At 44.4% G+C, this 14,968-nt stretch overlaps 1 protein-coding gene across 1 annotated transcript in view; it reads right to left on the bottom strand.

Annotated features, from left to right (window-relative positions):
• Nucleotides 1-14,968, bottom strand: part of LOC124722205 — a 272,233-nt gene that overhangs the window by 95,076 nt on the left and 162,189 nt on the right. The gene's annotated exons all lie outside the window — the stretch shown is intronic.

Here is a 14,968-nt window from a genome sequence, read left to right as displayed (position 1 = left end):
AGAATTAAACTATGTAACAAATGAGTGAGCTAGGAGTATTCGACTTGCTGCTGCAGCTGCTTATCCAACGGCGGCAGGCTTTGGCTATGTTTATGTTTACTGTGAAGTTCCCTTTGCTCCCGCAGCAGTTTTCTAACTCGGTTGTTGTACCACGGTGGCTCTTTTCCATCTCTTACGATCTTGCTTGGCGCATACTCATCTAACGCATATTGTACGATGGTTTTGAACTTTGCCCACTGATCCTCAACACTATCTGTACTTGAGACAAAACTTTTGTGTTGAGCCGTCAGGTACTCTGTAATCTGCTTTTTGTCACTTTTGCTAAACAGAAAAATCTTCATACCTTTTTTAATATTTCTATTTACGGCTGAAATCATCGATGCCGTAACCGCTTTATGATCGCTGATTCCCTGGTCTGCGTTAACTGTTTCAAATAGTTAGGGTCTGTTTGTCACCAGAAGGTCTAATATGTTATCGCCACGAGTCGGTTCTCTGTTTAACTGCTCAAGGTAGTTTTCAGATAAAGCACTTAAAAAAATTTCACTGGATTCTTTGTCCCTGCCACCCGTTATGAACGTTTGAGTCTCCCAGTCTATATCCGGCAAATTAAAATCTCCACCCAGAACTATAACATGGTGGGGAAATCTACTCGAAATATTTTCCAAATTATCCTTCAGGTGCTCAGCCACAATAGCTGCTGAGCCAGGGGCCTATAGAGACTTCAAATTACCATGTCTGAGCCTGCTTTAACCGTGACCTTCACCCAAATCATTTCACATTTCGGATCTCCGTCAATTTCCTTCGATACTATTGCACTTCTTATCGCTATAAACACGCCTCCCCCTTCACTGTCCAGCCTGTCTCTGCGGTATACATTCCAATCTGAGTTTAGGATTTCATTACTGTTTACGTCTGGTTTCAGCCAACTTTCTGTCCCTAGTACTATATGGGCGTTGTGACCGTTTATTAATGAGAGCAGTTCTGGGACCTTTCTATAGACGCTCCTGCAATTTACTATTAGCACATTAATATTGTTATTCCCTGTTGCATTTTGCCTACTCCTAGCTTGCCGCGTCTCAGGAGGCGTCTTGTCGGGCCTAGCGAGGGAATTCTCTAAGCTAAAAAACCCCCATGTGCACTCCACACGTACCCTTGTAGCCGCTTCCGGCGTGTAGTGCACGCCTGACCCATTCAGGGGGACCCTACATTTCTCCACCCGATAGTGGAGCAAATGACCTGCCTTGTGAACCAAGGGGCTACCAGCAGTGTCTCGTCAACGACGGTTCAGCGAACGTTGCTGCATATTGGCCTCTGCATCAGGTGCCTGGTTCATACACCCATGAATAAATCATGTTTAATGTTCCATTGGGCAAATGGCGGTCGGCGTGTATTGCCCTGCAACAACTATCGTAAGGGGAACGTTTTCGTGGCATTCTCTGGGTGATCTCGTCATTCTGGAAGACATAATGAACCAACGCAAGTATGCATTTATCCTTGGTAACCGTTTCCATTCCTACATGCAGTTCGTTTTCTCTTCGGCACGATGGCACCTACCAGCAGGACACTGCGAGGTGTTAGCTCGCAGTGTACGCGCACGGTTCGAAGAGCACCAGGATGATTTTACCGTACTCTCCTGGCCATCAAACTCTCTGAAATTAATTCCAAACGAGAACCTGTGAGACCACCTCGATCGGGCTGTTCGCGGCATGGGTCCTCAATCGGGAAGTCTGGCGCAGCCTGACTCTGTACTGGATTTGGCATGGCTTCACATCCCTGTCGGTACCTTCTACAACCTGATTGACTCTCTTCCTTAACATCCAAGCTGTAAAACGTAGTTATTCGGACCTTTGACAGGTGGTCACATAAATGTGATTGGACTGTGTGTAAGATGACGGAGCAATAGTGATGCTCAAATTTCCGTCACGTAATCCTGATTCAAGTTCACTGTAATCGGTCTAAGGCACTTCAGGTGAATGTCGGGTGGTTCCTTCATGAGATAGCGACAACTTAACCATTGTTCTAAGCTAATATTCCCACTGATGGCATCAGTGTCCAAAAGACCTTATATGCCAACCGCCTTTTCTTCGTTTCTGTGTAATACGTCGGAAAATACATTTGAAAGAAATTAACAAATACAGTTTCATTGCTAGTGAGAGAAGTATAAGGCTTTTCAGAAGATTCGTGATGTACGAAAATTTACGTGGACGGTCGTGTCATAAAATGAAGCGTTCCTCGGTGCAAAGTATCCGCATGGCTCCTTGCTAGCATAACAGCATTCGTTATGCAAGTGTAAACTTCATAGCGTGTTTTTATTTTAATCCAGTAAACATCAGTATGGAGGCCTGGTGACCATGGTGGTCAGGAAATGAGAGATCCGTTGTGTGCAGTTTACATCTTGCGCCAGCTGTGTAGTACGTTACATTATGCTCATGAACACACGACTCGAGGTTTCAGAGTCTACCCCTTGAGACTACAGTGTTGTGGTAGATTTTAAACCAGAGTATTCAAAAAAACTTTAAATAATTTGTAGTTAGGTCTATCGCATTATCAACATCACTTCAACAATTAAAATCTTTTCAGAAATCCAAATCACCTTTCATTCTCTGCCATTGGATTCTACCTTAACTACTAGAAATATCTGTTATGATGGACATATCTCAGCAAGCAATAGAGTGTAAGTGCGTTAGTTTAGCCGCTATGATCACACACTGGTTCTAGAATGAATACCTGTTCAGTCTGACTAAATTATGCTGTTCCGATAACTATGTGACCACAATTCATTACAGGTGCAAAGTATTTATCTCGTGGAATCCGAAGAATGTTCTTGTCACGTTTTATGATATCCAAGCGGCATCATGTTTTTATTAGAGTGTTTATTGCCTGAGGCGTGAAAGCTGATTACGCTGAAAATGATCCTCATCACTCTTTCAGCGCAAACAATTTAATCGAAATTGCCATTATTCTGCACGACGAGGTATGCGATTCACTGAAAATAATATTTACTGGGCTAAATTACGGGCTTTGGGTGTAAACAGAATTCCAGTTTGCAAGTTCTACCTCCGCGAGAAGTAATCTAAAACGGTGTATAACGGAATAGATAATACAGCACGTTACGCTGTTACCGCAACAGATACACATAGGTTAAACAATGAAACCATATAAAAAAGGCTCAACTGAAGCCTCGCCTTCGTTCTGAATTCTTGACACAAAATAATGCTATATCATTAAAGCTTTTTAGCCACGTAAATAACGAATTTATCCACTAGGAACTTTTAAAAGTGATGACGAAAATTAAATTATTTTTGGCATGGGTGTTAGGTACTGGAGACGGGTGACGATTAATCCACAAATTGAAAGTCTTGTATAAGAGTACTACGTCCAGATCGTCTGTAAAGACCTTAATACGCCATATGATACGTTGACTCGGCGGATTTCGTGAAAGAGCAGTGTCTCTTTCTGTAGTTGACGCAGGTATGCGGCCTAACGAATTTGTATTTACTCTTTCTCTTGTGGCGTAAGGCTAAAGGTCTTAAAGGGTCGAGGAACATAAAGGATTTGGCTAGTCAAGGGAAAGTAGAAGTTAGGAGTAGCCTCTGGCTCCAGGGCAATCGATGAATCGCCCTGGATGTGGCCGGCGCCTATCTAGACTCACAAGGGGAATTTGCAGCGTCTACTTTCCTACATACTTTGTTTTCCTTCACATTTAACGTACTCGCTCTCTCTCTTACACATTCGTTCACTTCTGTCAGAGGTTTCCATAAAATATGCCTGGTTTACAGACTTCGAATGCTTCTAGGGTACATAAGCTTAATTTCACATGGTAAATTTGTTCCTGAATTTAGGATAACATTAAAAATAAAAAAAATGAAAACACTGCCTGTAGAAGTTACTAAACGTTATGTGATTAAGTGATTAATTAATTCTGGTTTACTCTACGTAACTTCGTTACTTAATGAGGCCTAATTGAAAATGGTAACGCGGAATAGCTGTAAGGATAACCACATCACAAAAGTAAGTCATTATATAAGTGTGTGATTTTAGCTTCCCTAGGCCTATTGTGTCCTTTCATTCGAGGAAGTAGAAGTTATTACGTTTAAATTACAATACGTCGTTTTGGCGTTGATGTTTGTTGTTTACATTACTTACCCATTTAACAAATTGTTCCTCTATCCAATTATTAAGTGACACAGTGCCCCACTCATACTGTTAAAGAAGATACAAGCATATGGAACAGGTTCCCAGATATATGGGTGGCTCGAAAACTTCTTAGGGAAGTGTGATAGGATCACTGTTATTCTTTATACTCACAAATGATCTGACGGGCAGGGTGGGCAGCAACCCGCGGTTATTAGCTGATGATTCTGTGGTGTATGGGAAGGTATGGAAGTTGAGTAACTGTAGGAAGATATAAGATGTCTTAGAGAAAATTTCCAGTTGTTGTGTTGATTGGAAGCTAGCTATAGATGTAGAAAAATGTAAGTTAATGCAGATGAGTAGAAAAAACAACTATGTATGTTCGGATACAGTATTTGTGGTGTCCTGCCTGACACATTCAAAATCGTTTAAATATCTGAAGTAATGTTGCAATGTCATGTGGAATGTAACGATCGTATGAGGATTGTGGCGATCTATTCGTGGGTACTGATCGAGTGTTTGGGATCCACACTAGGTCAGATTAAAGGAAGACATTGAAGCAATTCAGAGGTGGGCTGCTAGATTTGTTACCAGTAGGTAATGTCAGCAGAGGTGGTAGCAGTGTAATATTGCGAGGCTGAGGTCAGACAAGGAAATACAGTTGGGGGCTTGAAGATTCTTTGATTGAACCACAGGGTACATCCGTTCAACTTGGAGCAGGAGATGAGTGTGTCACAAAAAGACAATAAGCGTCGGAATGAATGCAGCAATCACTCGAATTCTGAAGGATGAGTCAACAACAATACGCTGACGTGTCTCTAGAAGTCAAACTCACTGCTTCTTCTGATTGCTGTGACTGCCTACTCACCATCTCGTCACTATCTCTTCGCCATCTGACCTCTCTAACTCATCACTGTCTCCTGACCCTCTCTCTCTCTCTCTGTTGGACCAATTCATTCCTTGGCTGCTCCTGCTTAAAAGTTTTGTTATCGCCATACTCACTCTGTCACATGACATACACGATGATGGAATACTGAGCTGTCACTACAAATATCTCAACTGCGAATATCAATTCTGAAATCGTCTTCGAAATTTTTGGGAGCACAAATCAAATTTTCGATGTTCATCTTTCGTGCACTAGTATATAAGCTCTCGCAGGTCGTAGTGAATATGAGTTTTGATTGCAAAGCCATGTAAATGGGTAGCTATGGAATATGTTCCTCTGCGCGTACAAAGCTGATTTTAACCAAAAAGATTACTTTTTCATGCACAGTGTGTGAAGAAGCTTATCCCATACACGTTACCTTATAGCTGACCCCACAGAAAAAAGTCGTGGTGGAGGTGCCATGTCAGATAACCTTGGCCGCCATAATCCTTTGGAAATCACTCTGTCAGGGAAAAATGATTCCACCACAGCCATACCCGCTTTGGATGTGTGGCATGTTGCCCCATCTGCTGGTACCAGCCAAGCGTCAGTTCTTCGTCATCCAATTCCTTCTCAAATGCATGAAACAGTTCAGGTACACTTCACTGGTGACAATAGTGTCAAAAGCATTGTCCCGATGGCGTTCCAGTGTGATAATGCACAGAACACGTCCACCTTCAGTGAATTACTCAACGACTGAATGCTGGTTGTTGTTACGTCATAAACTGAAACACAAGACCCATATACAGCTCACGGAACCTCATTGTTGCCAGTTTCGCAGATTATGCCACATCTACGAGTTACGTGAGAACATCTGCCGTGAAATCCAATATTCTGGCAGCAACACTCCCGAAGCTGCAGCGCTGTGGTTGCACCGTGTATACAGGTGGGGGAAGGTTATTTCCAGTACCTATTCTAGTGTACAGTCTTCTCTCAGCAACGAAGGGATGTTATGTACCAATCAGATTTCATATCCTCTTTTATTAACATCTTTTGCATCGGATCCCCTGTAGAAAACATAGGAAATTATTGCGGTAGTTTTACTACCTCTTATTAAAATAACAAAGTCCCGGAAGCATCCCTATATCCGGGTTTACAACGTGGCATAAATTATGTGAAATGGTAAATATATATGAAATAGAAAATTTTGTGTTATCATCCACTAAGAATATTAGGGAAGAACGTGGGAATTCGTGCTACCTTCATACTACGTGTAACTGTCGAGGATATATAATATCGCTACATTTGCATACAAACTTTTAATAAACTCGTTTGCAATTCTTTATATACATACATGATTTGAAAAGTAGCTAGTGGTGTTTTCTAACTTCATCATCTATCATCTTACACAGCATGCGATCATATCGTTCCATTGGTTCAGTTATCTCGTAATTCTCAAACTCTGTGGTAATTAAAACAATTTGCACTTTCTTAATATTTATCCTAATGTCATAATTCAAGTTGCAATGAGCTGACCTGATTGCCACGATTTTCTTTGGAGTACTTTGTTTTTTGTACCATTGTATTGCGTTTTGTAACGTAGTTTCGTTGACAGTATATCATTCATCTTTTATTTCAACCATCTTAACAGCCGTTGTGTAGTTTCTACTCTTCACCTCTCGCTCCACGAGCCGGACCGACCGCAGTGGCGCAATGGTTAGTACACTGGACTCGCATTCGGGAGAAGGGCGGTTCAAACCCAAGTCCTGGCATTCTGATTTAGATTTTCCATGACTTCCCAAAATCGCTTCAGGCAAATGCCCGGATGGTTCATCTGATAGGGTACGGTCAATCTCCTTCCCCATCCCTCCCTCACCAGAGCTTGTGCTCCATCTCTAATGACCTCGTTGTCGACGGGACGTTAAGCGCTAATTTCTTCCTCCTCCTCCATCCACGAGCCGGATTATCGAAATGCCACACACTCCGTCATGCATGGGATAATAATTACAACAGTTCTGAAATCATCACTCTCCTTCCAATAGCCGGCCGGTGTGGCCGAGTGGTTCTAGGCGCTTCAGTCTGGAACCGCGCTGCTGCTTCGGTCGCAGGTTCAAATCCTGCCTCTGGCATTGATGTGTGTGACGTCCTTTGGTTAGTTAGGTTTAAGTAGTTCTAAGTTCTAGGGGACTGATGACTTCAGATGTTAAGTCCCATAGTGCTCAGAGCCATTTGAACCATTTGAACCATCCTTCTAATACTGTTTCCCAATAACAGTAATTTTGTCATATGATGACATGGTTGGAGACAGTGGCTGTTATTTTGTTATTTGAAGACAAATGTTGATGGTGTTGGGACAGCAACCAGCCACATATTTATTTTAAGTTCCTTCATTCAAAAGGTACCGTTACCGGTTTCTAGTCATTACGATTCATCGTAAGACGGCTTTCATGCTTTCATTACAACATATGCTGCGCTTTTTACTGATTAGTTATCCTAAAATACAAATAATACAAATTATAGGCACGTCACAAAAATAGTTGCGTTACGGATTTGCATTGGGATGTGACTCACGTGAAATGTCGGGTTGGAGTACTTGTTTTCATAGTTTTCGTCCAGCAGACAACGTTTGTAGTTTTCGCCGCATTCACATCATTGCACACATAAACTTACATAATTGAGCCCTTCAGATTTGTCACTGAATGCATTTCCACCACATTTCTATCGTTGCACACGTAAATTTGCATCACTGAGCACTTCAGCTTACAAGGGGAAGGCCTCAGACACGGCCAATGGATTCGGCTCACATTTGGCAGGTCGCTTGTGTACAACCTAAAACGAAAGAATGTAAGATATTTTGGATCAACACCCCCGCGTTTTTGAGAAAATCACCCCTAAAGGTTATGACGAGCGATCGGCTCAAAATTGGCGGGATCGATAGATAATTGTAAATAGAGCATTTTTCATCATCAAGTATGGGGTCCGAAAACGCATACTTTTACAGAAATCGAGGAAAGAAACTTTTACAACTGCCACTTCTGTACGCATATGGTAAACGCTATACATATGTGAAAGTACTATCTTTGGTAGTTGAAAGCAGCTGCCTTTAGTTTACTGCTTTGCATTAAGAGTATAACACGCCAGCATGAGATTTTCGGGGAAAAATTTCACGTTTGACGATGCTTGTTTGATGCTGGGCTTCTACTTCTGGCGGTGCCTAATGGCGTAGAAACTTTAAGGTATGTTATACTACAGGACGATATAAATATTTTTTGAAATGGTTATGAGTACGTGTGGTACTGCGATGTACTGATTTGATTCCTTGTTTTGTAGCATTTGATAATGGGACAACGTAGTCCCTAAACATGTTGTGCAAAAATATTACACCTTTAACAACTAGTGCGTAACATTCTCAGTGCCAATTCATGAGACAGTTTTACGATCGCTTTCCAACAGATAATCTAAACTAAACAGCTCCAACGTCACTAGACATTTCCTTACGCCGTGTTCGTCACGTGTACGAAACTACACTACTGGCCATTAAAATTGCTACACCAAAAAGAAATGCAGATGATAAACGGGTATTCATTCATTCGACAAATTTATTATACCAGAACTGACATGTGATAACATTTTCACGCAATTTGGGTGCATAGATCCTGAGAAATCAGTGCCCAGAACAACCACCTCTGGCCGTAATAACGGGCTTGATACGCCTGGGCATTGAGTCAAACAGAGCATGGATGGCGTGTACAGGTACAGCCGCCCATGCAGCTTCAACACGATACCACAGTTCATCAAGAGAAGTGACTGGCGTATTGTGACGAGCCAGTTGCTCGGCCACCATTGACCAGACGTTTTCAGTTGGTGAGAGATCTGGAGAATGTACTGGCCAGGGCAGCAGTCGAACATTTTCTGTATCCAGAAAGGTCCGTACAGGACCTGCAACATGCGGTCGTGCATTATCCTGCTAAATGTAGGGTTTCGCAGGAATCAAATGAAGGGTAGAAAATGGTCTAAATGGCTCTGAGCAATATGGGACTTAACTTCTAAGGTCATCAGCCCCCTAGACTTTGAACTACTTAAACCTAACTAACCTAAGGACATCACACACATCCATACCCGAGGCAGGATTCGAATCTGCGACCGTAGCAGTCGCGCGGTTCCAGACTGTAGCGCCTAGAACCGCTAGGCCACTCCGGCCGGCACGAAGGGTAGGGCCACGGGTCGTAACACATCTGAAATGTAACGTCCACTGTTCAAAGTGCCGTCAATGCGAACAAGAGGTGACCGAGACGTGTAACCAATGGCACGCCATACCATCACGCCGGGTAATACACCAGTATGGCAATGACGAATACACGCTTCCAATGTGCGTTCACCGCGATGTCGCCAAACACGGATGCGACCATCATGATGCAGTAAACCTGGATTCATCCGAAAAAAATGACGTTTTGCCATTCGTGCACCCAGGTTTGTCATTGAGTACACCATCGCAGGCGCTCCTGTCTGTGATGCAGCGTCAATTGTAACCGCAGCCATGGTCTCCGAACTGATAGTCCATTCTGCTGCCAACGTCGTCGTTCTGTTCGTGGAGATGGTTGTTGTCTTGCAAACGACCCCATCTGTTGACTCAGGGATTGAGACGTGGCTGCACGATCCGTTACAGCCATGCAGATAAGATGCCTGTCATCTAGACTGCTAGTGATACGAGGCCGTTGGGATCCAGCACGTCGTTTCGTATTACCCTCCTGAGCCCACCAATTCCATATTCCGCTAACAGTCATTGGATCTCGACCAACGCGAGCACGAATGTCGCGATACGATAAACCGCAATCGCGATAGGCTACAATCCGACCTTTATCAAAGTCGGAAACGTGATGGTACGCATTTCTCATCCTTACACGAGGCATCACAACAACGTTTCACCAGGCAACGCCGGTCAACTGCTGTTTGTGTATGAGAAATCTGTTTGAAACTTACCTCATGTCAGCATGTTGTAGGTGTCGCCACCAGCACCAACCTTGTGTAAATGCTCTGAAAAGCTAATGATTTTCATATCACATCATCTTTTCCTGTCTGTTAAATTTCGCGTCTGTAGCACGTCATCTTCGTGGTGTAGCTATTTTAATGGCCAGTAGTGTAGAACGGGACAAGTAACCTTTTAGTCGGCTCATATTTAGGAGGCCAACTAGTTCCATAACAGTCAGTTGAAATGTGACTTCAGTGAGGAAAAGTGACCCACAGTTACCTCCCATCTCTGTAACAGTTATCCACGAGTTTTCCAGCAGTGGTCATCGTGTAACCTTCAAGCTAACTTCCAGAATTCTACTCTGGTTCATGAATACTTACGGAATGGATACGGAATGGACTACGTCCATCAATGTGGCTAGCCTGTATTGGGCTTTGAATCAGTAACATATGACTTATCCAGTTTGCACCTTACTCCAAAGTGATCTTTAGTGAACTTACACAGGGTCTTCTCTTACGACTCTAAATGTATATATCGTGTCTTGAAGAAATGTGGTGACTCTTATGAATACTGTCAATTGTTGTTATGGTTATGTAGTTATGGAAACTGACATATATTTGGCGTTCAATGCAACAGTTCATGACTGCCGTCACTACACAACTACACTCCTGGAAATGGAAAAAAGAACACATTGACACCGGTGTGTCAGACCCACCAGGACACACCAGGAACCGCGGTGTTGGCCGTCGAATGGCGCTAGCTGCGCAGCATTTGTGCACCGCCGCCGTCAGTGTCAGCCAGTTTGCCGTGGCATACGGAGCTCCATCGCAGTCTTTAACACTGGTAGTATGCCGCGACAGCGTGGACGTGAACCGTATGTGCAGTTGACGGACTTTGAGCGAGGGCGTATAGTGGGCATGCGGGAGGCCGGGTGGACGTACCGCCGAATTGCTCAACACGTGGGGCGTGAGGTCTCCACAGTACATCGATGTTGTCGCCAGTGGTCGGCGGAAGGTGCACGTGCCCGTCGACCTGGGACCGGACCGCAGCGACGCACGGATGCACGCCAAGACCGTAGGATCCTACGCAGTGCCGTAGGGGACCGCACCGCCACTTCCCAGCAAATTAGGGACACTGTTGCTCCTGGGGTATCGGCGACGACCATTCGCAACCGTCTCCATGAAGCTGGGCTACGGTCCCGCACACCGTTAGGCCGTCTTCCGCTCACGCCCCAACATCGTGCAGCCCGCCTCCAGTGGTGTCGCGACAGGCGTGAATGGAGGGACGAATGGAGACGTGTCGTCTTCAGCGATGAGAGTCGCTTCTGCCTTGGTGCCAATGATGGTCGTATGCGTGTTTGGCGCCGTGCAGGTGAGCGCCACAATCAGGACTGCATACGACCGAGGCACACAGGGCCAACACCCGGCATCATGGTGTGGGGAGCGATCTCCTACACTGGCCGTACACCACTGGTGATCGTCGAGGGGACACTGAATAGTGCACGGTACATCCAAACCGTCATCGAACCCATCGTTCTACCATTCCTAGACCGGCAAGGGAACTTGCTGTTCCAACAGGACAATGCACGTCCGCATGTATCCCGTGCCACCCAACGTGCTCTAGAAGGTGTAAGTCAACTACCCTGGCCAGCAAGATCTCCGGATCTGTCCCCCATTGAGCATGTTTGGGACTGGATGAAGCGTCGTCTCACGCGGTCTGCACGTCCAGCACGAACGCTGGTCCAACTGAGGCGCCAGGTGGAAATGGCATGGCAAGCCGTTCCACAGGACTACATCCAGCATCTCTACGATCGTCTCCATGGGAGAATAGCAGCCTGCATTGCTGCGAAAGGTGGATATACACTGTACTAGTGCCGACATTGTGCATGCTCTGTTGCCTGTGTCTATGTGCCTGTGGTTCTGTCAGTGTGATCATGTGATGTATCTGACCCTAGGAATGTGTCAATAAAGTTTCCCCTTCCTGGGACAATGAATTCACGGTGTTCTTATTTCAATTTCCAGGAGTGTATTATATAAAACAAAGTTCAATTTTTATACATATACCGAAAATTTTGAAATCTGCAACCGAATATGTGAAACTGCAGTCGAACTTAATTTCTTCTGGGTAAGTAAACTGACTGAGGTAAACCACGGAACCCAGAGCAACAACGTTTTACGACTGTAAGCGCACTGGAGTACATCTTCGCTGCTATTGATAATCGCCACAGTCTCCCAGCTCTATCGCCTCGAAAGCGAAAATAACGGTTTCGAGTCACGCCTCTGTCAAGAGTGTAGATCTGAAATATGCTGTTACCAAATACGTACTGTGTATACGTTATACAGGGTAGGACGAAGAAAAGTGGCCCCGAGAACAGAGTTGAAGGGTGCAAAGAAACACAGGAGAGGAAAGGAAATACAGTGCTAACCTGACTATAGCAGACGTTGAAAGCGACCACCATTCTTGGCACTCCTGGGCCCTGGTTAGCAAGTTACTCAACGATCGGAGCTGGACTTCTGGAATTACTGCAGTCTCATTCGAAATGTTCTGTTGTTACGATACACCTTAGAGGTAAGGGCTCACCACACAACGTAATCGCACACTGACAGGAGAGGTGACCTAGGGCCGCGACAAGACTGCAGGTCCAGGTGGAGTACTAGTCTGCATGATCGACGTGATATTCAGTATCTCACGACAGACGTCGGGTTGATTTGGTAGGACTCTGAAGCATTTTACGGTGAACCGCAGTCACATTTTCTGGGGTGCTGGCATGTTTCGGAATATTTTTTGACTTATTCAAAATAGATCCTGCCTGACTCCAATTTCGGACTAAGTATTGCATGGCACTCTTTGAAGGCCCTTTGACACCATTAAACTTCTCAGCAAACAACTAGCCACGCCGTTGCCACGACTTTGTTTTCACCTAACTTTCCACAACAAACAACCTCTGATGCACTGTGGGTATCATCGTCCCCTTTGCACTGCTCCACTCACACCGACACAGCCCGCACTACGCTCTGTGCCTGTGTGGCTTACATGGCGGGCGTACACGTGGTGTGCGCGTCACGGGTTGTGGCTATATGCATACCTTCACGTCCAATCGTATCCACTCGTCCGGACCACTTTTATTTGCTCCATCATGTACTCCTGTTACTTGTCTACACTCGCTTCTAACATCAAGCGGTGTATGAAATATGAATGAAGGAAGTCATCTGTGATCACGCGATGAAAGTATCATAAGTGTGGCAGAGTTTTCAACATTAATGTGCAGAACGCATGGTCAAGTAGCACAAAGCCACCTTAAAGAAATCGTTGTCACACCAACACTGCTTTATTTAAACTGAGAAATCGAGATAAGAACAATAAAGTACAAAACTGTTTGGAACTAGGTAGACCTTGGTATACAGCAGACAAAGATTGAGAGGGAGTACCATATTTGTATCGAACGGAGCTCAAATCCGTGTTCGGCCATCGAGATTCAAGTTTCTATCGTTTCCCTAAATTCCTCTGCATGGACCACAGACGATTTTTTCCCTATCCTTCTTCAACTAAGCTAAACTCTGCCGAGTCAAACGTTGATGTATTGAGTAGACAGGTTAGTTGCGAATGTGGGGTTTATCTGTTTATGTCGAACGGTTGGCTCAAATGTATCAAATGGCTCTGAGCACTATGCGACTTAACTTCTGAGGTCATCAGTCGCCTAGGCAGGATTCGAACCTGCGACCGTAGCGGTCGCTCGGCTCCAGACTGTAGCGCCTATAACAGCACGGCCACTCCGGCCGGCTATGTCGAACGGTATAGGATGCGCCAACAGCTACTACGATTTAAGGCAGGGTCTACATAGACCCTAATGGTAGCAGTATTATAATCTCAATAGAAGATAACCTCGTAAGTCCATCTCAGACTCGCAGCCGTAGACCATCCTTGGAAATGGCGACGAGGATAAGAAGGCCGTTTTGTCAGGAGGCTGTGCAATCATATACAGAAGAAAAGTTAGTACATTCCACATATGATAAGGGGATGTGTGTTTATGAGTGTTGGAGATGACGTACGTTCGGCTGTCGGGGCTGAGTTGCTAATGACCGCATTGTCAAAGCGAAATTCCACTCTAACTTTCGTTCCTTGTGGAAGAGTAAGCCTGGTCTGGAATGATTCATGAAACCCACTGATGCATCCGACGATGAACTGATAGACTTCAATCCCAATCCCTGTCCCCCGAATTACGATTAAAATACTTCAATGTTGCATTTTTTTTAATATGCGGCTTGCATTATAAAAGATTTGGTTATTTAATAGAGAATATATTAAAATTGTGAATTAATAGTTGCAGAGATCTATGATGGTTAATTTAAAAGTACTCTTGCCAAGAAACTGCAGAGAAGATGCGAGCAATCACCGTGTCTGATAGACCAAAGTAGTTACTATTTCCCACTTTCTTTAACTACGCAATGTGGAGTTACAGGAAAAAAGCACGTAATGAATTGTTAAACGGCTTGTTCGAGGTAGACTAAAGTACGTCATATTTTGCACGGCAATCCAGCAATACGTTGCTGTAAGGCTACTCTTTCCGAAGTAACTGGCAGAGTTTTTGTTCGGACAAGTCCATCGGCCGCCCATCCGATTAACCCATTAGTCGCAATCCTACGCTGCCTCATGATTTATGGATCTGGCGTCGCGCTCGCGGCGTTTCTCGATTTACTGCTAAGCACCGAGTCAGTGCAACAAAGAGAGAACTTCTGCGACCCACTTTGTCTCACATGAAACCCTTCTAACAGAGGCCATAGAGTACAAGAGATATTGAAAATGGGAGAGGACAGTATTTTGATAGTGCATGTAACATATTTCATTTCAGTGTAGGAGGATTTTCTGTGTGACTCAAAATTAACCTGCGCGAATGTACCTACGCGTCAAAGTAGGTGGCAGTTTGAATACTGATGATGCTTGGAAACTGCAGTGATGGGGACGTCATAGCTAACATTACATTCGCATTAACTATGACTGTA

Source organism: Schistocerca piceifrons, chromosome X (assembly GCF_021461385.2).
Source record: "Schistocerca piceifrons isolate TAMUIC-IGC-003096 chromosome X, iqSchPice1.1, whole genome shotgun sequence".
Lineage (NCBI taxonomy): Eukaryota > Metazoa > Arthropoda > Insecta > Orthoptera > Acrididae > Schistocerca > Schistocerca piceifrons.
The sequence above is the reverse complement of the archived record's forward strand: the minus strand, read 5'-3'. Positions and strand labels throughout refer to the sequence as shown.